The 23,339-nt window shown below is 37.7% G+C and overlaps 1 long non-coding RNA gene and 1 pseudogene across 8 annotated transcripts; both read left to right on the top strand.

The window, feature by feature from the left end:
- The window catches only part of LOC141497314 (E3 ubiquitin-protein ligase DTX3L pseudogene), a 32,236-nt pseudogene extending 22,064 nt beyond the window's left edge, over nt 1-10,172 (top strand).
- A 2,992-nt stretch (nt 10,173-13,164) lies between these two features.
- On the top strand, nt 13,165-23,094 carry LOC141497315 (uncharacterized). Of its 8 annotated transcripts, none has more exons than XR_012471293.1 (5): nt 13,165-13,789; nt 14,601-15,182; nt 15,610-15,664; nt 16,199-18,005; nt 18,735-23,094. It is a non-coding gene; the product is annotated as an uncharacterized LOC141497315 (long non-coding RNA). The 8 variants fall into 8 exon arrangements; XR_012471292.1 differs by having other exon boundaries at nt 13,165-14,085; XR_012471290.1 differs by having other exon boundaries at nt 13,165-14,711; nt 15,103-15,182.
- Nucleotides 23,095-23,339: the final 245 nt, after the last annotated feature.

The raw sequence follows: 23,339 nt of genomic DNA, 5'->3' as shown, positions 1-23,339 counted from the left end.
GGTGGGAACAATCATTGAAATAATAAAAAGTTGAAAGGAGAAAATAGGAGCATCAAGAGAGTGTGTCTCTATGTAGAGAAACTAAGAGAGCCTACAAAGGAAATCCACCACACTTAACAAAGCAGTAACATCTATAATTATTTAAGAAATATCTTGAGTGTAGAGCATTTATTTCTCAAAAGTTATTTCAATAGTTTTTTCTCACAATTTATTTCGATACAACTATTTTTTAAAACTGCTGACACTTTATTTCTTCATTGCTAAGGTTATCAGAGCCTAAGGGCCTAGATAACATAGGCATGAAATTGACAATCTGTTCTGGATTGTTTCCAGGATGTAGATTTGTCCTTGGAAGCAGGTAGACAGTAACTGAAGACATCCTAAAATTGTGGTGTGTTACAATTTAACCTCTGTAGGTCAAAGTTTTTTTCAACTGCCCCCCTTTGATGCTTATATTTGTAACTTTACTAAAGCTATTTTCTGCATTAGTATCTGGTAATTCCCAAGATGTTCTATTTATAGCATCAGCAGAAGGATAGTTTGATCTCCTTTTTATTTGTCTATACCTATTTCTTCTCATCTAATTTTGTTTTCTGGCATTTCTAGAACTCTATCAAATAATATACAATGGGGCTACACTAGAAGACATTACAGGATTCCTTCTAGTGTATCCCCATTGTATACAATATTTGCTTTTAGTTTTAGATAGATAATTTTTAATACATTAAAAACCCTCTACCTATACTCTGCATGGTTTATAATATCAAGGGGCATTGCACTTTGTCAAAGACATTTCCCAAACCTCAAGAGATAATTGTGTGATTCTGAATGTTTCTGGTTTTAATATAGCTAGTGTGAGGAATATAGGGTATTGGTCTTCACACGGTGTGGAGGGGAGCCCTTAGGGAATCCATTACAAAGGGGAATGGCCCAGCAAATCACAAGACTGGAAGAGTTTTCCTAATCCCATTCAAGGGATAGCAAACCCCAAACCGGTTCTCAACCCCTCAAAAGTGACCTAGAGATCTTGACCTAATATAAACTGAGTTTGTGCAATTAGGTAATTGAATATTAACCCACACACCCCCTGTGACGATTGGGGTTCATCAGCATATCATGCCTTGTATGATGTGGGGGGGAACATATTAAGGGCATGTCAGGGAATGGGTGGACCTCTTAGATTGTAACTCAAACTCTGGGAGACTATGAAAATCCAAGAGGGAGGGGAAAGAATTTCTGAAGGCCATAAATTACCTGACATTCCAAGACCAATTCATGCCTCACACCCATTTGAGCTACCCGTACCTTGTAAGGTGTATCTTGCAAGGTTTGTGAATAAAATGTACAATTTTCTCTCACTCTAGCAGGTTTTTCTTTTCATTTATAACAATTAGGTTTTCCCCCCTAATGTTGAACCATCCTTGCTTTACTGATAGAAATTCACTTTGGTCATAAGGAATGATTTCTTGGATACATTGCTGTAGTTTATCTGACAGAATTTTATTTCAAGTTTTTAAATAATATTCATTAATGACATTGGTTTGTAGATGACTTGTGTTTTATTCTTTCATGTGATAAGACAACATGGCCCCCTCTGGAGATAATTAGCAGCTTAGGGAAGGAAGAGTTATTTTTGTATTGTCTGTATTTTTTTATGTGTTTATGTGTCTCACTCTTTAATTGTGCTCATGGAGCTTAGAATGAAAGACTTTGCCAACAAAGCTATATCTGTATCTTGTTAGCTAATCTAGGGTTTTAAAAGGATTCTATTCCATTCCTTCACATTTTTGCGTTTAGCTAAATGTAATTTTTGTGCATCCTTTTTCAAAGCTAATGAATTGCTCTTGGACTGCTTTTCCCAATTTTTCTACTTGATTTTTTAAAAATCATTTTTGAGCTTTTCCAAGAGGTCTTTTTGATCTGGCGACCGATTCATATCCCCTTCTGGGGCTTTACAGGTAGGACTTTTTCCGTTGTCTTTTTCTGAGATGGTGTTTGTGATCTTATTGCCAAAGGAGCTTTCTGTGGGCAGGGCCTTTCTTTGATATTGTTTTGCTCATTTTCAGCTCTGCTCCTGGACCACAGGTGGTGCTTTCCCAAGCTTCTTGTAGTGAGGGAGAGACCTTCTGCCCTCCAGTGCTGGTGACTTGATTTGGCTGGCTAGCTGAGCAGAGGTGCTAGCACTCTCAATTTGGTGTAGGTACATATGTTGTAGCTCTCATCGCTGGCTTGCCTGCCATGGGTCTGTTGAGTCAGGGTCAGAGTGGGTCTTGATTGCTGATCTCAGTTATTCTCTGCATCTAGCTTGAACTAGTCTCTTCTCCCTGTGCCAGGCTCTGCTCCCTGGGCTGGTACAAGCTTCCTCTCCACTTGAATGAGACAGCCCTTCCTGATGTTCTTTCAAGGTATCTTATGCTGGAAATTGCTCCAATATGCCTTTTTGTGGGTTCTATTGCTCCAGAATCCGTTTAGAGGCTTGATTGTCTTTGAGGGAAGTCTGGAAGAACTTAGGGAAGTTCTTGGCTTCTCTCTGCAATCTTCAGAATAATCTCCTTTCAAATTTCTGAATTGTAGCCAAGTTCTTTCCACTACCTTCTACAGCTACACAGCAGGGAAAGTAAAGATTTAATACATCATTATGTTTATAAGCAATGTGTGCTAAAATTATAAAAGAAAATCTTCAGTGGAGTGAATATATTTTGGAATATGGTTGAAATGCAGGATTTGAGTAAAGGAAAGTTGTGTAGACTGAGTAATTGATTTGGAAGCTTTAGCAAATAAAAGTAGAGGCTTGAGGGAAAATATAGAAAGTATGGAGACATATCCTGTCCTTGGACATTTGCTCTGAGTGCCAGCTTCAGAACGTTTAAGCATGTTGACAAGATTTGAGTATGTTGACAGAAAAGGATTCAAAAAGTTTTGGCTTTGTTTAAGTGGAAAAGTTGTTTGTAACTTCATGTATTTATCTTATTGGGAGCTATAGTAAAAAACAGTTGTTATTTGATGTGGAAGTATATTTGAAAACAGTAAAAGAGGCTAGGAGTAAATTCATAAGATTTGAACTAAATTAAAATGTACTCTTAAGTGTGAGAATTGAGGTAGATTAAAACCTAAAATTAGATGACCAGTTTTACTATCTTTTGCAGTGGGTTGGCTAGAGATAGTGAGCCCCATAATCAGAAATGCTTGGAATAAATATTATGTAAAATATAATACTACATAATTAAAATTATGAATTGAGACTCATTACCATTTGGAAAATAAATCCAGGTATAAATGAATTTATTCTTGTCTTATTTTAAGTGATGTTTATGATGTGTCAGAATTTATTATACAATTTAACATAAGACAAATGGGGAAAATAGATGAATCTTACATTTTGTTAACTGAGTGACCTTAAGCAAGTTACTTCAATTGAAGCTAACTTATTATTTTATGCAAATTAATTTGTGTATTATAGATCTTTTTATATAAAAAAGTGTTCTATATGTTTTTGCTTCAGGAATAGATACTTATCTATGTCACTGCTCCTCCTAAGGGAGGGGAATTGAATAATTGCATGGAATTAAATTGGAATTTAAATGAATTAGGTGATATTGAAATGTGGAGTTTTAAAATAATTAACACTCAAAATAAAAATTCTGAAGTAAAAATTGAGTTAAAATGTTAAGAAAACAAGATCAAATGAATATATATGCAATTTATGAGGTTTTTATAGTTCTGCCTTCTGTGGTATTTAAAATATTTAGTTTATATTTGATGATGATGATGATGATGATGATGATGATGATGATGTGTGTGTGTGTGTGTGTAAGTGTATTTGTAATAGTAACTCTTTACCTTATTGTTAACAATGTTTGTTTCAGATACAAAATTTAGATAAGGACAGGAACAGTATGGGGAGGGGATTTAAAACCTAAATTCTCTGAAGTTTCAGGCGAACTGTGGCTCTGATTTGATGTCCCCCTTATATCTCTTTTATTGATTAGATCAGAACCATGAGGGTCTCCAGTAGGTTCTACCACATGCACTAGTTTTTAGAGATGTATACTTCGTGACTAGTATTGAAATCTTGTATTAGGTTCTGTTTTGTAGAAAATTTTATCAGAAATATCCAAGGAGTCTTTAGAAGTATCTTAGAATTATAAAGGAAATCCACTGACATGGTTCCCCTGAAGACACATCAGATGACTTCATGGGAAGTCTAAAATCCAAGATGAAATGATTAGATATTGGAAAGGGTTCATTAAATTGCAGGGAGATTTAATGTTGGAGACAATGTTTGTTACTTTTGATGTCCATTATTTTTCCCATTTTGCTTTTATTTTCCGTATCTGTATATTGAGTTCTTTCAGTTTTCTTGATGTTGTATGATTTTCCTTTCTGAATTAATCACTGTTATTGAACATTCTTACTATTATGTTCTTTGTATATGATTCTGATTCTGATCTCACTTTGTAATTGATATTAACCTGTATCAGCTGCAAAACATAAAAGTGCCCAGGATCTTGTGTTAGCTTTCTGTCTGTTGAACTTTATCTTTGTGAAGTGTTTCTTTCTTTTGCCTTCAGAGACCCTTCTAGGATAGTATCCACAGGAATAGTTTTATCAAGTGTACTTTGTGTACTCATAGTTCACCTTTGACCTATGGGGGAAAAAGTTGCCATACTTTGTAGAGACAACCTGAAATATGCCAAGAGGCTCTGACCATGTCAAGGACAAAGCTCCCCTCCCCTTCCTGAAGCTGACACAATTTGTTGTATGTACCCCAAGCTAGACTGCCTGTATGTCCCTGGAAGTTAATACAGGTAACGGTCAGTCTGCACCAGACTAGGAAACTGTTTCTTCAACTGGGATCCTTGGAAATAAGGGGATCATCATATATGTTCATGATCTAGCAGTTTCTAAGGGAATAGAATGTTCCTTCTGCCATTTTACTTAATCATGATTTCTCTTCTCCTTTGGAAGGTCCTTTTCCCCTCCATTATGACTTTTCCTTTTCACTGTATCTTAAATGCTAAGATTTGCCCTGCATCGTTAGACTCCTTGCTGTAGGAAGTCCCCACATGCATGTGCCTTTCTCTTGTAATAACTCCAGTTGCAGTAAATATCCAATAAATTTGTGATAATGATTTTAGTTAATTCTGTAAAGAATATGCTGATTTTCTTTTTTTCTGGTTCTATCGATGTTTTACTTTGTTCATTTGCTATTTTATTGATTTCATTTTCTCTCCTTTTTTAATCAAATTGGCTAAAGGATTATCAATTTCATTAATTTTTTTGAAGAATTGGCCTTTAGTTTTAGATATCATTTCTTTGGAATATTGTTGTTGCATTTTATCTGATTCTCTATTTTAAAAATATCATTATCCTTATTTTAAGCTTGTTTATTTGTTGAATTTCTAATTTTTGAAATGAATATTCAATTCATTATTCTTCTTCTCTTCTATGTTCTTAATATATTTGTGCATAGATATACATATATATACATACATATATATATATATATATATATATATATATAGAGAGAGAGAGAGAGAGAGAGACACACATACACATACACACCTATAACCATACATACATACATACCTGCATACACATACATTTTCTCTTTACGACTGCTTTATTTTTATCCTAGAAATTGTTGTCCTCATCATTTTTTCCAATAATTGTTTTTTTTTAATGTTCATTGAATTTGTCATTATTTAAAATTTCATTAAGTTGCCATTTGGTTCTCTGTCCTATGTTTGTATTGTCTGAACCAGTTACTATATTTACTAAGTTATGTTCTGGGCAGAAAAGTGAGGTAGGGAGCTGACAGCACTCTTTCATCTCCTCTCTCTGCTCCCCAGTTCCCCCCTCCAGAGCCCAGTGAACATCGCAGCCCTGGATCTTCAAATCATGAATCCCTCCCCTGCCCTAATAGCCACTGGAAGTACTGCCCACAGCCCCATGTATCGGGTCCTGGTCCGGGTGTCTGAGAGCTGCCCTAGAATGGAGAGGAAGCTGCAGAAATATTTCCAGAACCCATGGAGGTCTGGGGGAGGTAAGTGCAAGGTCAAAGCCGGTCCCAGTGAAGGCACTTACTGGATAGAGTTCTATAAAAGACAAGCCAAGGAAGGTGTGATAGCCAGGAGAGATCACTCTGTGACTGTCAGTGATACATCACATGTGAATGTCATCATAGAAGCAAATGAAGACTCAGGAGAGAACAACACATTAGACATAAGCCAACTTTCCTCTCAGGCTCAGTCGCTGCCAAAGGAATTTCTAAGTGTGAAGCATACAGATGATGGAGGTGCTGCTAGTGCCTCTAATTCTATCATTCGAAAGATATTTGTCTATGTGGAAGCCCAGCTGAACTTCAACCTTTCCACAGAGCAAAGGGAGAAAATTATCAACCTCTGCCCAAATCTCAAAATAGAAGGAGACCCTGAGGGATTTGAGAAAGTGATTGGCGACTATGAAGATATTGAAAAAATTTATCGCTTCTTAAGTGAGAGGATGCTGGGAAATGACCAGAAAGAGGATTTTCTTGACTCAGCCTCAGCAAGAGAAAGTGAGCACATGATGCCAAATGACTATGACAATCCTATTCTTCACTCATACGCCAGACGTGGAGAAGAGTCAGACCTCATCTCAGTTCCTTCACATTTGTATGAATATTTCAAATATTTCTTTGCTGATACTCTGGACAGAATAGAAAGTGAGCACCAAGTACGTATCAAAAGTACTCTGGAATATCCCACTGGCAATGTGTGTTTGGACTTTGAGACAAGTAAGTCAGGGAACAGGAAAGCAGCTCAAGAAGCTTTCACCAGAGCATTTCAGAGGGAAATTCAGAATGTGACCCGCCAGGAGGTTCATTTCACAGATAATAAGCTGGCATTGGACGTCCAAAAGACACTGAGTGACATGTTTCAAAACCTGCATATTAAAGCTGAAGGAAAAGTCTTAATCCTCTGGGGAAACCCACAGGATATTTTAGGAGCTCAGCATTTCATTGAAGCCAACTTCTCCCGCAAACAACCTATAGAATTGATGGTTTCCCAAAACATGATGAAGAATGGAATTGAGGTTGATACTGTTTATGTGCGTTTTCTGCACCAAGAAATCAGAGATATAGAGAAAAAATATGACACTTTAATGGAACTGATAAACAATTCTCAAACTCAGAAAACTCTCATTGTATTTCGAGCAAAAGACAAAGGCTTAGACCTCTCTGCACATGCGTATGAAGATTGCATGTATGTCTTTCAGATGCTCTTACCTCAGATTGTCAAAGAAGTAATTATCTTGAAACCATTAGACCAAGAGAGAAAGGTCTGGCCTGACAAGGCATTCTTTGACGACTTTGAAAGAAAGCACCCCTATGTGAGCTTGGAGTTGAATAGACAAGAACTGACAGTGACTGGTTTGCCCAAATATGTTACAGAAGCGATAAAATATGTTAAACTATATTTTAGCATTGAAGGTCTTGCCCAGCAGAGACAAGGGTCAGCTTTCTCCCTCGGAGGGAATTGGAATAGAGACACGAGGTCTCCCTTGGACAAAATGGGTGATGATTTCAAGATGACTTTGCCTCCCTTGCCTAGCTGGTGGAACTTAGCAAAAGAGAAGGAGGAAGAGCAGAAGGAGTGTGTCATATGTATGGAAATCATTGAACAGAAAGAAGTCCTCCCAAAGTGCAAGCATGAGTTCTGTGGTCCTTGTATCCGAGAAGCCATGAAGCATAAACCAGTGTGCCCTGTATGCCAGACTTCCTATGGCATCATGAAAGGGAATCAGCCAGATGGAACGATGACGACTTCTTACAGGACTTCTTCACTTCCAGGTTACAATTCATATGGCACTATTGTGATTCATTATGACATGCGGGGAGGCATACAGACAGAAGATCATCCCAACCCAGGGAAACGCTATGAAGGAACAAGACGAGTGGCATACTTGCCAAATAATGAAGAAGGACGGCAGGTTTTGCTTCTTCTCAGAAGAGCTTTTGACCAAAGGTTGATTTTTACAGTAGGACAGTCTCGAACATCAGGAGTCAAGGATGTGATCACTTGGAATGATATTCACCACAAAACTCTACAATTCGGTGGGCCAGAAAACTATGGTTACCCTGATCCCAGCTATCTGCAACGAGTCAAACTGGAACTGAAAGCTAAAGGAATTGAGTAAGAAAGAGGGTGACTTCAGGAGAGAGCTGCGCTTGCAAAAGCTGGAGCTGAGGAAAGCATTCAAACCAATTGTTAAAGTATATGTGCGTGTGCAGTCACTATTTAGAGAAAAAGAAAAGCATTTGAGAAGAAATTAGTTTGTTTAGAGGTGAGTGGAATAAACTGCTACTTGCTAACCTGTCCAATTTCTTGGGAGTATTTTGCTTTTTATTACACTTGATCTTAGTCAAAAGGCCAAGAAGCGATGATTTTGCTTTTTATTAGACAAACTGAGAGCCCAAGAGGAATGTAAAAGTTGTATCTCTCAGTGCTTTGCTTCCTGTCTCCATTTTGTTGTCACCAGAGATGCTGCAGTTAAGGACCATTGAACCACCTCTACAAGGTGATGACTGACCCTCAAGTTCATTCACATTATTTGTGTTAAGCTGTTGGTCTCTGAACTCACCAACATTTTTTCCCTTCTAACTGGAATGGTAGCCAAGAATATAAAAAAAAAAAAGCATTGGAAGACATCTTGAAGAAACTTTTCATTCTTGGGGCTCTGGCAAATTTAATGTAAATTGAGGAGTGAGGAAAGAAATGTCTGTCTTCAATGAAGTCCAGTGATGTCCATTCCCTTTCAGAAACAAATAGAAAAGCCTCTGTTTGACATTCAAAGCCCTTCATTAACCTTGCCCTTTCTTTCACTCCCCAACTATGTTCTTTGTGATTCAGTGATATTGATCTCCTTGATGTTCCTTGAACAAAAAAAAAAGAACAGAAACAAAAACAAAAACTTTTATCTTCCTGGATTGTGTATTTTCACTAAATATTCCCCCATGCCTGGAATTCTTTTCCTTGGAATTTTCACCTACTAGCTTCCTTGACTTCTTTCATGTCTGACCTGAAATTCCACCTTCTACATGAAGCCTTCCCCAAACCCTGTTAATATTAGTGCTTTTCCCTTGTGGATTATATCCAATTTGTCCTGTATGTACCTTGTTTGTACAAAGTTATTTGCCTATTGTCTTCTCCATTTAGATTATGATCTTCTTGAGAGCAGCAACTGTCTTTTGCCTTCTTTTATATCCCCAGGACTTAGCACAGTGCCTAAAATATAGTAGGCACTTAAGAAATACATGTCGACTGACTGATTACAGGTAATCTGATGAACTTGGAATCAATTTCCATATTAATCGGCAGTGGAATTGACTTAGGTGGTATCCTGGTTCTCTGCATTCTCAGATCACATTTTGAGGTGCACCTTTTGACAGTGCTCTGTTTCTATAGTCTTAGTAAGACCACGTTCATATCCAAATATTTTCTGACTTCTAACCTTCAAAATATTTACTTACTCAAGTTGTTGTTCTAGGTGCCCCTTCACAAATGAATTTGTAGGGCAACAGGTGAAATGCCCATTCATTCCTGAGCGAGTCCTCCTTTTGTACAAAAACGAAGCAGAAATTCATTCAATATTTAGCAGGAGCTTACATACTGGATCCTTTGGCATTGTTTGGAAAATGAAAGAGAATCTATGGTACAGAGGTTCCTTTCCCAGTTACAATTAGTTTATTGGTGATAATGCAACAACCTATTGCCCCAAGAAAGGAGATTTAAGTATTGTAGCTCAAATAATCTTTACTTGGTATTTCTAAATAATTGAATCATCTGTATCTGGCTCTTTGCTTATGTTAGTGGAAACATGATATAATTGCTATGTCAGATGTTTCTAATAAAGTCAAAATGATGTCATTATCTGAAAAAATATTATGGTATATAAAAAAACATACTATTATTTCAGTGTTTTAACATTTGTTTGTATTATCTCTGTGCCCTAAATTGATGTGGTCAATTTTTGTAAAAGTTCTATGTGTTATTGTGAAATGTGTATATTCTTGTGCAGTCCCATTTAGAAGATGCTAGAAGTCTTTCTGATCAATTTCTGTAGCAATTTGTTCAGTTTCTTATTTTCTTTTTTGTTTATATTTCAATTAAAATCATTTCAACCTCAGAGAGAGATTGGTGATTTAATATGTGAACAAATTCATCTATACGCTTATCTTTTTATGAGGTACCCATCAGCAATTCTTTCATGTGAACCAGGAAGATGCTTGAGTCTCACGTGTGGAGAATACAGGGTCCAGAATTATTGGGAACCCGAGCAAAAACTGAAAACTTGGAAAATATAAAGAATTAAGGCCAACTCTGGGGGGAATAAGCAACTTTAAATTTCCTGCAACTATGGAGAAAAGATAGGTGAACCACAGGAATGCTTAAATTTGGAGAAACCCTATTCACAGGTTAACTTTATCTAATTTTCCTTCTTTTTCTTACTAGTAAAATTGGGTACTACATGGGCACAGCCTCTTTTTGGTAAGTCCTTATTTCTCTACGTCTACAATTACTAAATGTAATCCTTCAATTTGAACAAAGGGTATTGCTCAATGCATGGCCATGGCTTATCCTTGAAATAACTGATTATGATGGGTTTAATTCCTTTTATCAATCCATAATCATTTCCCAACTGAACCTACAATAGAACTAAGTTTCCTTCATTTCAATGCTTCTCCAGCTGGGCATGAAACTGCTTCTTTCCCTCACCCTCTTCCTGAACTGGAAGCCACATAATACCTAAATCAACCTTTTCTTACTGAAATTTCTAAGACATCCTCTTTGAGGTACAGAATATACAGAACATACATCCTAATTTACACAGATGCGCTCTTCACAGCAGATTAACAGGAGAATCAAGTGAATACAAAAAAATCATGATTTTCAAGTAAAGGTGTCTGAAAAAGCTAGAGAAACAAGTATGAAGGAGGAGATGGCACTCACTAGTATCCAAGACTGCAGAGAGATCAAGGATAATAAAGATTGAGAAAAGACCGTTGAATTTTGAAATTAAAGATCATTTGTAATTTTAGAGAGAGACGTTTCAGTGGAATGATAAATTTGGAGGCCAGAATGTAAGGGGATAGGAGAACAGTGAGAAGAGAGAAAGTAAAAGCACTTATTGTAGAGGGCTTTTTTAGGATTTTAGCTCACATCCTTTAGCAAAATCCAGAAAGGATATAGACAGGTTAGTGGGTTAGGCCAAGTGAGAATTTTTTGAAGATGAACGCGATATGGACATATTTATGGGCAGTAAATAGGGAAAGATTGAAAATAAGTTTTAGCATAATGGAATTACTAGAACAGGCTAAAGGGTGAGGATTATTCATGTGAGAACAGTGAAGGGAGATAGTAACAGAAAGAATCTGATTGTTTACAGATGAGGAAGAAAGATGTCAGCTGAGAGGGTAGTGGAAGGAGGTGCCAGAAGAAGTTTAAGGAGAGATGAAAAGGTCAGCAAGACCTGCCATGGAGGGTGGGATAGTTTGTTGGTAGGAGCCATAATAGGATTATCTGGCAGCAGACAAGTCCCAGCTGAGGTTGTTTAACTTCATGACCTAGTCAGAATAGTTGAATCTCCATCTTCATTCAACAGTACATGTGGAAGAGGGTAAAGTAATCCTTTGTGTCAGTGTTCCAAGGCTGAGATTTGGATAGGACATATTCAATGATGGAAGAGATCTAAGGATTCAAGGGTGGAGGACAGTGTAGAGTCAAATTGGTTCAACAAGGAGTCAAGATGGGGAGAAAAATAGAGTTACTAGTTTAGCAGTGGTGGCCCAGAGAACTGAGGGGTCAGTGGATGGTAGATGTGCATGTGGACAAAGAGATGATCTCTGTAAGCAAAGACAGAGGGAGAGGTGAAAAGACAATAGATTGTGATTGGATGAGGAAATTTTTGCATTCTTATACTTGGAAATGGTACATTTGTGAGTGATGACAAGTTCAAGGGTATGATAATGTTTGTATGTAATTCAGGTGTGGTGAAGTGGGAAGTGAGTAGGTTGAGGGACTGACTGGTTAGATGGTCAGTATGTCTGTTGACGTTCCTTAGTATGAAGGCAAGAATTGAAGAGAAAAGAATAATTATGAGCCATGCACCACACTGAGGATGGATGGAGAGTGACCTGGGAGTCTATAGACGGCAACTACCACAGATTTGATTAGATCGTAGGTAGAAATAGCATGAGCCTTAAGAAAAGAGAGGCTGCTGAGGGATGGAAGCAAGGAGAGAATGTGGAAATGGCAATAAGGAACAAGGACCATTTCTAACTTTACCTTGACTAGTGAATTGAGGAGAATGTGAGAACATGTAGCCTGTATCAGGATGACCAGGGAGAGTGTCAAGTAAAGTTAACTAGGTTTCAATAATACCTATATATGGAAGGAGTGGGAGCAGAAATGATTTAGCATGAATAGGAATCTGTTGCCTATGGAACACTTATTAGACAAGGTATAGTGGAAAGGGTGAATGGTGTGAGAGCTATCTAGGGGTCAGAGGATATAATATATCAATAATTATCAATATGTCAATATATCAATAATATATCAATTAATATATCAATAAATAATTGGAAGTAGAGGATGTGGGATGTGGTTTAGATGATGACTTTCAGGGGTTCAGAATCTCTGAGATGAGAAGATATGACAAGGTGTAAAAATATTCCTTTTTGAGTGGAGGATGTCACTTCTCTTCCCACTGGAGGCTGGAGATAGGACTGGAGGAGGTACAATATTATAAGGAAGGCATACATTCAAATGGTCAGATAAGAAACCCTGCTTCACTAGTCCTCTTCCCTAAGAAGGGTAGACATTAGGCAGGAAAAGATTATAGCAAAAGGTGAAAGTCAAACCTATGAAATAAGAAACAACCAGAAGTCGAATCCCCTACCAGCTTTCCTCTTCCCTCAAGAGACAGGACAACAGGTGATTGAAGGTCTGAGGTAAAGGTAGGTTGCTCCTTTTTGTACTAGAGATTGTCCACATAGTTGAGATAGCTACCTGGCAGCAGGAGGTAGAAGTTACCTTGTGATTTTATGTAAAGAAGTTTTTGATTTAGGGCATATAGAAGACTCCTGACCTGGCCTCTTGCCACCTTCTCACAGGGGTCCAGCAATGGATGGAAATCTCAGAACATGTGGTTAGAGGAATTTTAGAATGCTCAACTGAAGGACCTGGTGAAAAGTGGAGCAGAGGAAATGGTACACTCCCCTTGGAAGCAAAAGTCCTTTGGGGCAGATGAAATATCTGGTCTCTTGCTACCTTTCTTCAAAGGACACTATGATACTCTGACACTATTTAATTTTCCTCCAACCTCTTTTTCTTTGTGCCTTTTAATTTCCCTTATTCTTGCATATGTTGTATAGTGGAAAAATAGACATTGCAAGTTTCAAAGGGTGTCCTAATTCCAGGTTGGAGTCAAAGGTCAACCAGGGAATCCATTTTCTTATGTTTTTTTTCTTTGTGGATTCCTTAAGGGTGCACTTCCTCATCCTTAGGAGTGCTCCTAGGAAGAGTGCAGCTGTCAAACTCTTGTGCATAAATGTTTTGCCACAGTTGATGCCTTTATCTTTGAAAAGTGAGTTTCCTTCCAGTCTTACATCTTTTTAGCTGTATATTCTTTAAAGTTTATATGATTTCTCCATTCATGGGCTCTAGGGTTATTCCAGTGAAGAAGTGAACGCTTTCCCTTTTCTGGACAAACTTCATTTTGGAAAGCTTGCTGTTATTTTAGAAAGGTAAGTTTCCAGAACTGAATTTGCTTAAGAAATTGTGAAGTTGTGAGCATCATCCAGAACAATCCCAGGTGATGGACCAATGAAATGGGGCCAATGCTCTCCTGAGGCATCTATCTTTGTAACTGCTCCTACACATATGTACTAGTAAAGACCTTGTATAAAGAAAGCTGTGCATTCTGGGTCAAATTTGAACCTCTGAGCAAACTGTGAGATTAGTAATTTTCTTTTCCCAATGTTGCAGGGGAGAGACCAAAGGATAACACAGATTAAGTAACTTGGTTAACTTGACAGGTCTGGTAAGTGAATGAGTGGGAATTAAAGTTCAGACTTCCTGACCTTAGATTTTCACCACCAAATTATTTGGAATGTTGCCTGACTACCATTATTTTTCCTCCTTTGCCACACATGTATTCATTCCTGCCGTCCTTGACTTCCCTAAAGATTCATGGTCCACATAGCTAGAAGTGCAAGCCTTTTCCAAGGCCCTCTATTTGAAAATACCTTAGCCAGCATCTAGGAAAAATGAAATCTTTGGGCTGTCCAAGGCCTGATAGAAAGAATGCATCTGATGTACACACTAGGTCCCCTTCTTGGCAGACTCCAGATGCTGATCACTGTATGCCTTACTCACATTTTATTCTTATTGCTCCCATTCCAGGTGTGCCAGGTCTTTTTCTTTCCATTTGTAATTAATCACCATAAGAACAGTAACAAAAATCACCATAATAATAATTTTAACTACCAAATCAGCAACAAACACAGAAAATATTATTGAAAGCCTACAGTATATATGTTATCTTTGCCTTCCCAGAAGCAGACCTTTGATTCTGATGCCCTTGGTGTCCAGTTGACAGAGGAATAAGTGAAACTAAGACTTGGAAAGTTACTCAGGACAGGAGAACAGACTTCATGTGGTGGTGAGGTAGGATTGCTAGTATGACCTTCCTGCTTCTAGGTCCAACTGTCTAGCATCATTTTTGTTTTCATATTTCATTTCCTTTCACCCATGTCACAGTTATGCTTGATTTGCTTGGGCGTTCATCTTTCCCCAAACTCCACATCATGATCTATTAACCTGAATGTGATAGATATGGGTATGTATTTTTTCCTCTTGTATTTCTCTGATGCTGTTTCAGTTTCCATCATCCTACATGTATTCAAGGCACAAAAATTAGCAAACATTTCCAGGGACAAAAGTACTTGCAGATTGGAATCAGATTTTGGGGGCCTCTCCACAAAATCAGTTTCTCCTTTTTTTGTTTTGATCTCTTAATGCATAAAGATAACCTTATTTCTCTGTTGATTGGCTCTAGGATTATCCCCAGGAAGAGCTAAATAATCTGCCTCTTGTGGAAAAATTTCATTTTGACAAGTTCACTGTTTCTTTTCAAAAGTGAGTTCATGATTTACATTTGTTCCAGAAATTTGACTAGGTCTGGGTATCTAAGTCAGGGAAATCCAGGAAGTTTACCTCCTGATGCACCTTTGAAATAGTTCCAGTATACTATTGAGACATCTTTCCTTGGAGGTGCTCACACACATTTGTAAAAAGAAAAAGAAAGGGGCAGCTAGGTGGCGTAGTGGATAAAGCACCAGCCCTGGAGTCAGGAGTAGCTGGGCTCAAATCCAGCCTCAGACACTTAATAATAATTACCTAGCTGTGTGGCCTTGGACAAGCCACTTAACCCCATTTGCCTTGCAAAAAAAAGCAACCTCAAAAGAAAAAGAATACCTTATATGCAGCCATTTCTATATTTTGTGTACTGTTGAGCTTCTGAACGAACTGTGAGATTGATGATTTTCTTGCTCTGATTTTTCAGGTTAGAGAACTGAAGAGGAGTTAACTCACGTGACTTTGCCCATTTGCCATGTCTGGTAAGTGTATCAGGTTTCCTGACCTCACAGGTCAGAATGGGGTCTCTTAATGATCTGGGCCTCTGTTATCATTCATTTTTCCTCCCCTTCCACATATGTATTCATTTTTGCTGTCATATCTGATCCTGAAAATTAATTGTCCAAATAGCTATAAATCTAGATATTTTCAGGGACTCTTTGCTTGAAAGTCCCTTCTCAGGTAGATGAGGAAAGTGAGGCCTATAGGGTTTTCAAAGGTCGATTTATAGAATGGGTCTGATGTATGTATTAGGTCCCCTGTTTGTCTAACTTCAGTACAGTCCACCCACTGAACACTACCTTGAGTGTCCCTTAACTTTGGTCAGATTTGATTCTTTCTTGTTATCTTCCTTCTCTTTACCCCTTCAAATGGAGATGTCAGGAAAATTTATTTCAAATAGTTGGGATGCCACAGAGTTAGGACAGTGTACAGGGCCACTCACACAGTCAGGTTTGCCATCTTTTTTCTTCTAAGCCCTGGAGGTTTCACTTTATTTCTGGACTTCTTATTCTTAGGGCTGTGTTAACCTGGGAGATTTCAGAAGTCACCCTCAAACACTTTTGTAACCAAAGGGAAGTCCCTTTGAAAGGTAAGTATTTTCAATTTTTTTTTTTGCATGGGAATGGATGCCTTTGGTAGTGGAATTTGACCTTGCCTGTAGGTTCTGCCTTAATGTAATAGACCAATACCAATCTTATACTCCAGGAACACTAACTCTTTTTCCTTTTTTCAACCAAAATAACAACAACTCTAGATATAAAAAAGAAAGAACCACCACAAATTTGTTTTATGAAATACAATGTAGATATGCTTTCTCCTTTACCCGGACAACAGATCTGTGAGTTCCATGCTCTTGGTAGTCCAATTGATGAAGAAATCAAATGCTGCTAATTGATAGACTTGGGTATATATTTCTCCTTTCTTTTTATATTTGCCTTATATCATTTATCCTACTTGTATTCAGTGGTGGCAAAATAGGTGCACATTTCCAGGGATAAATTTTCTTGCAGCCTGGGCTCACATTATGGGGCTTTCCCCCAAAATCAGTTTCTCCTTCTTTTGTATTTTCTTTTTTTTAATTTTTTTTTTTTAGTTTTTAAGGTTTTTTTTGCAAGGCAGTGGGGTTAAGTGGCTTGCCCAAGGCCACACGTCTAGGTAATTATTAAGTGTCTGACAACGGATTTGAACTCCAGTCCTCCTGACTCCAGGACCCGTGCTCTATCAACTACGCCACCTAGCCACCCTCTTCTTTTGGATTTTCAATGCCTTAAAGTGAACCTTATTTCTCTGATGATTGGTTCTAGGATTATTCCCAAGAAATACTGAACAATCTTCCCCTTAAGGACAAATTTCATTTTGACAAGCTGAATGTTTCTTTTCAAAGGTGAATTTTCACAATTTACATTTGTTTCACTCCTGATACATTTTTCTTTGGGCATGCTCTTGTACATAAATAATAAGAAAAAAAGAATTTCCTTGTATGCAGCAAACCTATATTTCTTGTGCCTGTTGAGCCTCAGAGCAAACTGTGAGATTGGTAGTTTTCTTGCTCTTATTTTTTTAGGTCAGGATGCTGAGGAGGTCCCAGGACTTGGCCCTCTGGACATATCTGGTAAGTGGATGAGCTGAAATTATGAAGTCCAGTCTTCTTAACCTCTCACTGCTATATATGTATTAATCTTGCCACTATACATTATACAACAGTTTCAGGGTCCACAAAGCTGGAACTCTAGGCATTTTCAGGATTTCTTCATTTGAAAGCCCCTTATCAGACAGATGAGAGAAGTGAGACCCATGAGGTTTTCAAAGTCTTTATCAATAGAATGTATCTGGTATAGGAATCAAGTCTCCTGTTTGACTGACTCCAGATGCTGACTGCTAGTCACTGCCCAGAGTGTGCCTCTATCTCAGTCGTATTTTATTGTTTCTTGGGATTCCCATTCTTCTGACTCCATCAAATGATGTAAGCAAGACAATAAATTGCAAATAGTTGGGATTTCAGACAGCTGGAAGATTGCAAGACCACCTATGCAGTCATTCTTGCCATCTCTTTTCCTTTAAGTTCCTGAGAATCCACATCACTGCACTTGTACTTCATGTGATTTGTTGGTTGTTGTTTATTAGATGTCCCTCAGTCTCAAAGAAGACCATGGCAACAGGAATATAATGCCATGACTTGCAAGTAAGTTTGATTTAAGTGAATGAGGGCTGTGCAGAATCACTAGCCTCTTTCTTTTCCATTTGGGTCCAGTAGACAGATATGGATCAGGATGACTGGAGATGACCTGGATGCAATGGGAGAACTTGACCTTTGTGAGCTAGGTATTTCCCAGGCATGTCTATGAACATGTATATTGTGGTGTGTTTGTATGTCTGTGGTAGGTGGGAATTTGTGTGAGTGGTAGATGTATTATGTGTGTGGCTGTGTGATGTGGGTGTCTGTGTTGGTGATATGTGTGCGTGGTATCTTTGTACGTGTGTGTGTGCAGATGTTCTTCTGTGTGTATGTGGTATGGTATGTGTTTGTGTTGTGTGTCTTTGGTGGGGGGGAAGAAATCTATGTATAGGTGTGGGTGTCCTTGCACTTATCCTTGTCCTTCCTCACCTTTCCACTACTGGCAGTACCACCAGCTTGCCTATGCTAACATCTATGGAAAGTTCCCAGTTGCCACTTAAAATTTTCTACAAAAAATAAAATAAAATTTCCTACAAAAGAAACAGCTTTGTTTGAATGGCAGTGGACACTAGTAACATTAAAATTAAAATTAATTTAATTTAAAATTTTAAGGTTTGTTAGAATAGAAACAACAATATTCTATTCTAAACAATGTTGGAGAGGTTACTTAAGGGCAGGCATAATGATACACTTTTGGTAGAGTGATTTTGAGTCAGCCATTCTGGAAGACAATTAGGAACTATGGTCAAAAAGTAATGAAAATATTTACTTCCTCTAACCAAGATATCATCCTGCCAGGCATGTCCTCCCAAAATGTCAATGACTCAAAGGTCCCGTGTTACAAGAAAAATTTACATCAATACTTTTTTTTGTAGTAGCAAAACCCTGGAAGCTGAGCAGATGTCTGTTGGACAGCCAAACAAGTTGTGGTCCATGAATGTGATGCAGTGTTACTGTTTTGGAAGAAACCACGAACATGATGATTTTGGAGAAGCCCTGGAAGACATTTATGAATGAATGCAGAGCAAATTTAGTTCAACCAGAGAAACATTATGTCCAATGACTACATCTATGCTAATGAAAAGACCAAAAAACAAAATCTAACCTGAATAATGTGTAATTGAAGTGATTAAGCATGGTTTTGGAGAATGCACTTTTCTCCCCTCTTTGTAAAGAAAACTGACTGTGGGGTATAGATTGTCAACCTCAGAGTCAGATCATAAGAAAAACAAATGAAATTATGTTGTGTGTATATTTCTTTCTCTCAGTCTGATGGCATGCATACATAGGAGTTCCAGTTAAAAAGTTGGACTCAAAAAGGGGAAATTTTATAGGAATAAGATAAAGACCACAAAGTTGGGGTGGTAGAGGTAGAGGGACCCAATCAACTTTTGACATTCTTGGAGTCTGGCCTCATAGTGCCATAAAGTTGTCTCAGGATGTCCAGCATTTGTCAAGAGTTCCAATAAAGAGGGGCCTCTTGACTTAGCTAAGTCAGTTCCATTAGGAGAGGAGGAGGACTCTCCTGACTCAGGATATCTGTGCAAGCTTTGTGATAGCAGACATAGCAAGGAGTTAGGAATCATTCATAGAACAAAGGATTGAGGTGTGTCAGTCTAGTAAAACTCAAATTGTTTTTCCTGATTGGCCAACCCAGTTTTCAGCATTCCGTGGGTTTCATAAGATGGATGTCTCCATTTTCTGCTCTCATATCTATCCATCTCTATTTCTATCTATTTATATTTCTTTCTATAAATATTGTGTGTATGTATATGTGTGTATTCATACTGATGACCTCCATGAGTTTGGCTGTTTAATAAAGAATTAAATTAAACATGATGTTAACGTCTAGCATTTACCCTAATAATGGTCACATGTTAGCCTCCAGAGTTTGGTCTCGAGAAAGAACAAACAGAATTAGGTTAACATACATAGTAAAATTTTTCTACGTTTGCTGATTACACAGTTGTGTGTGTGTGGGGGGGCTGGCTAGAAAATCAGATTCCATAATGGAGTTTTAGAGAGGGGTCCTTTTATTTCTCTTTTCCCCCCTTCATTTTCCTTTTTATTTTTTCAAATTAACATGCAAAGGTAGTTTTCAAAATTCAAGCGTGTGAGATCCATATTTTTCTACCACCCTTCCTTTCCTCCCCCCTGGAGAGAGATTCCTTTTTTTTTTTACTTTTTTGGGTTTATTTCATATTATTATAATAATCTTGTTGTGAGAGTAAACATAAACCCACCTCCCCCCAAAAAAGATAGAGAAACCTCAAGAATAGTGACAGAAAAAAATTGTACTTCAGTCTGTGTTTAGATTCGAACAACTCTGTCTCTAGGATGATTTGCCTTCTTTATCCTAAGTCCACCAGTTGGTATTACCAGCTGTATTTCTCTCCACTCTATTATTCCCCACTCTCATTTATTCTATTCTCTCTCTCCTTTCACCCTGTCCCTGCTCAGAAGTATATTGGGTCTGAGTACCCTCTCCCATGATCTTCCCTCTCCTCTTTTTTAAATTGTTTTTTAAAATTAAAAGTTTTTTTATTAAAGATTTTATTTATTTTGAGTTTTACAATTTTCCTCTAATCTTACTTCCCACCCCCCCCACAGAAAGCAATTTGCCAGTCTTTACATCGTTTCCATGTTGTACATGGATCCAAATTGAGTGTGATGAGAGAGAAATCATATCCTTCAGGAAGGAACATAAAGTATAAGAGATAACAAGATCAGACAATAAGATGTCAGGTTTTTTCCTAAGTTAAAGGAAATAGTCTTTGGACTTTGTTGAAACTCCACAGTTCTTTATCTGGATACAGATGGTATTCTCCAGTGCAGACAGCCCCAAATTGTCCCTGATTGCACTGATGGAATGGGCAAGTCCATCAAGGTTGATCATCGCCCCCATGTTGCTGTTAGGGTGTACAGTGTTTTTCTGGTTCTGCTAATCACACTCAGCATCAGTTCATGAAAATCCCTCCAGGCTTCCCTGAATTCCCATCCCTCCTGGTTTTTAATAGAACAATAGTGTTCCATACATATACCACAGTTTGCTAAGCCATTCCCCAATTGAAGGACATTTACTTGATTTCCAATTCTTTGCTACCACAAACAGAGCTGCTATGAATATTTTTGTATAAGTGATGTTTTAACCTTTTTTCATCATCTCTTTAGGGTGTAGACCCAGTAGTGGTATTTCGGGGTCAAAGGGTATGCACGTTTTTGTTGCCCTTTGGGGGTAGTCCCAAATTTCTCTCCAGAAAGGTTGGATGAGTTCACAGCTCCACCAATAATGTAATAGTGTCCCAGATTTCCCACAACCCTTCCAACAATGATCATTATCTTTTTTGGCCAGTCTGAGAGGTGTGAGGTGGTACCTCAGAGAAGCTTTAATTTGCATTTCTGTAATAATTAATGATTTACAACAATTTTTCATATGACTATGGATTGCTTTGATCTCATCTGTAAATTGCCTTTGCATATCCTTTGACCATTTGCCAATTGTCTTCCCTCTCTTCTATCACTTACTCCCACCCCACCCCCAGTTCCCCCTTATCCCATCGTTTTCCTCTCATTTTTCTCTAGGTAAGATAGATTTCACTACCCTATTAAATGTGTATGTTATTGCCTCTCTCAGCCATTTCTAATAAGAATGAAGGCTCACTCATTCCCCCTCACCTTTCCCATTCCACTCCATTGCAAAAGTTTTTTCTTGACTCTTATGTGAAATATCTTAGCCCCTTCTTCCTCTCCTTTCTCTTCTTCCCAGTACTTTCCTTCATCACCCATTGATGGAGAGAGAGATTCTTAGACAATCCCACTAGCAGAAAGTGATATCTAAATAAAACTGCTTCTGGCTTGTCCATGAAGAGACAGCTCTCAACTTAAGATGCAGCTAAATATCAGAAATTCCCAGGAAGAATGCCCAGGAGGACATGCTCAGAGGAAATGACCTCCCCTAACTTGGGACCTTTGTGTCTTATCAATTATACTAAATCACAAAGCATATGAATCTTTCCCTACCCTGATGTCAGCCTTCCCCAGGGTTCTCCAGTAACCTTGGGGGATTTGAGAGTATCTAATCTCTCTGCAATTATCTCCAGCCACAAGTGAATTTGTTGGAAGTCCCCTACATCCCAGTTCCATTTTGTTCAGTTATTTCAGTTATGTCCAACTCTCTGTGGCCCCATTTGTGATTTTCTTGGCAAAGATAGGAATGACTTGCCATTTCCTTCCCTAGCTCATTTCACAATTGAAGAAATGAAAAGAAACCAAGTTAAGTGACTTACCCAGGGTTACATAACTATTAAGCTTCTAAGACTGAATTTATACTCAGACTGCTTATCTTCAAAATATATACCTTTCAAAAAATAAAAGGGTCCTTTGTTGTTGTCTGTTATCACTAGAGAAGGGCTGTGTGATGTTTAGTTTTTTTAAAAAAATCAAAATCCCACCAAGTTCAAATCAGCCCTGGGGCCATGTCCCAGACACTCTTCTCTCAGATCCCCTCCTTCTCTGGCAGCAACATCCAGTCTGGAATCCTTCCTCCAATTACCTTCTGACTCAAATCAGATTTCAGGGATTCTACCACTTGTGTCTATAACCAAAAAGAACAAATTAAATAGAAAAAATGCAAAGTCTATTTTTCAGGGCTACAGGACCTTAAGAAATGTGGGAAATGTAGATTTTCATTCCACTCAGCTTATCTCATAGTACCTTAAACAGAATATTTGCACCTCCCCAATCACAGAGAGAGAGAACAACAATTTCTTTTAATCATATATAAAAATCTTTGACCAATTGCATAGTGACTTAGAAAGTAGCATTAGTTCTGTTCTGTTCTGGTTTTCTTTATTCTGTTAACTATTTCCCAATTATATTTTAATCTGGTTCAATGAGGCCAATGTGTTTGAGACACCTGAGCTAAGAGTTATAGTTTTATTTCCTGTTTGTCTTTATACCTTTAATTTCTTTCTCTCATTGCTCCTTCCAGAATTTCTAAAACACTATCAAATAACAATGGGGAGAGTGAACATCTTTTGTTCCTGTGATTTCCGATTGTATATGGTGTTTGATATTGGCTTTAGTGAGGTACTTCTATGATCTTAAGATCCTTCTATGCATATACTTTGTGGGGATTTTTTTTAAAGTATAAGAGTGTTGTATTTGTAAAAGGTTTTTTATGTATCTCTTAAGATAGTTATTATATACTTGTTTTTCATTTTATTATATTGATTATTTTCCTAATCCATCTTTGCGTCCCAAGTATAAATCCAACTTTGTCATAATGAATGGTTTCTTCAATGAATTGTTATAGTCTGGTTGATTTTTATTAAAAAATTTTTGACTCAATATTCCTGAATGAAATTGGTCTTTGGTTTTCTTTCTATACCTTATACTTCTCTGATTTAGGTATTAGATTTATTCTTCTTTCCTAAAAGAAGTCTGGTAGTACTTTGTATTGCATTCGTCCTTCACATCAT

Source organism: Macrotis lagotis, chromosome X (assembly GCF_037893015.1).
Source record: "Macrotis lagotis isolate mMagLag1 chromosome X, bilby.v1.9.chrom.fasta, whole genome shotgun sequence".
NCBI lineage: Eukaryota > Metazoa > Chordata > Mammalia > Peramelemorphia > Peramelidae > Macrotis > Macrotis lagotis.
This window is presented reverse-complemented; position numbering and strand designations above follow the sequence as displayed.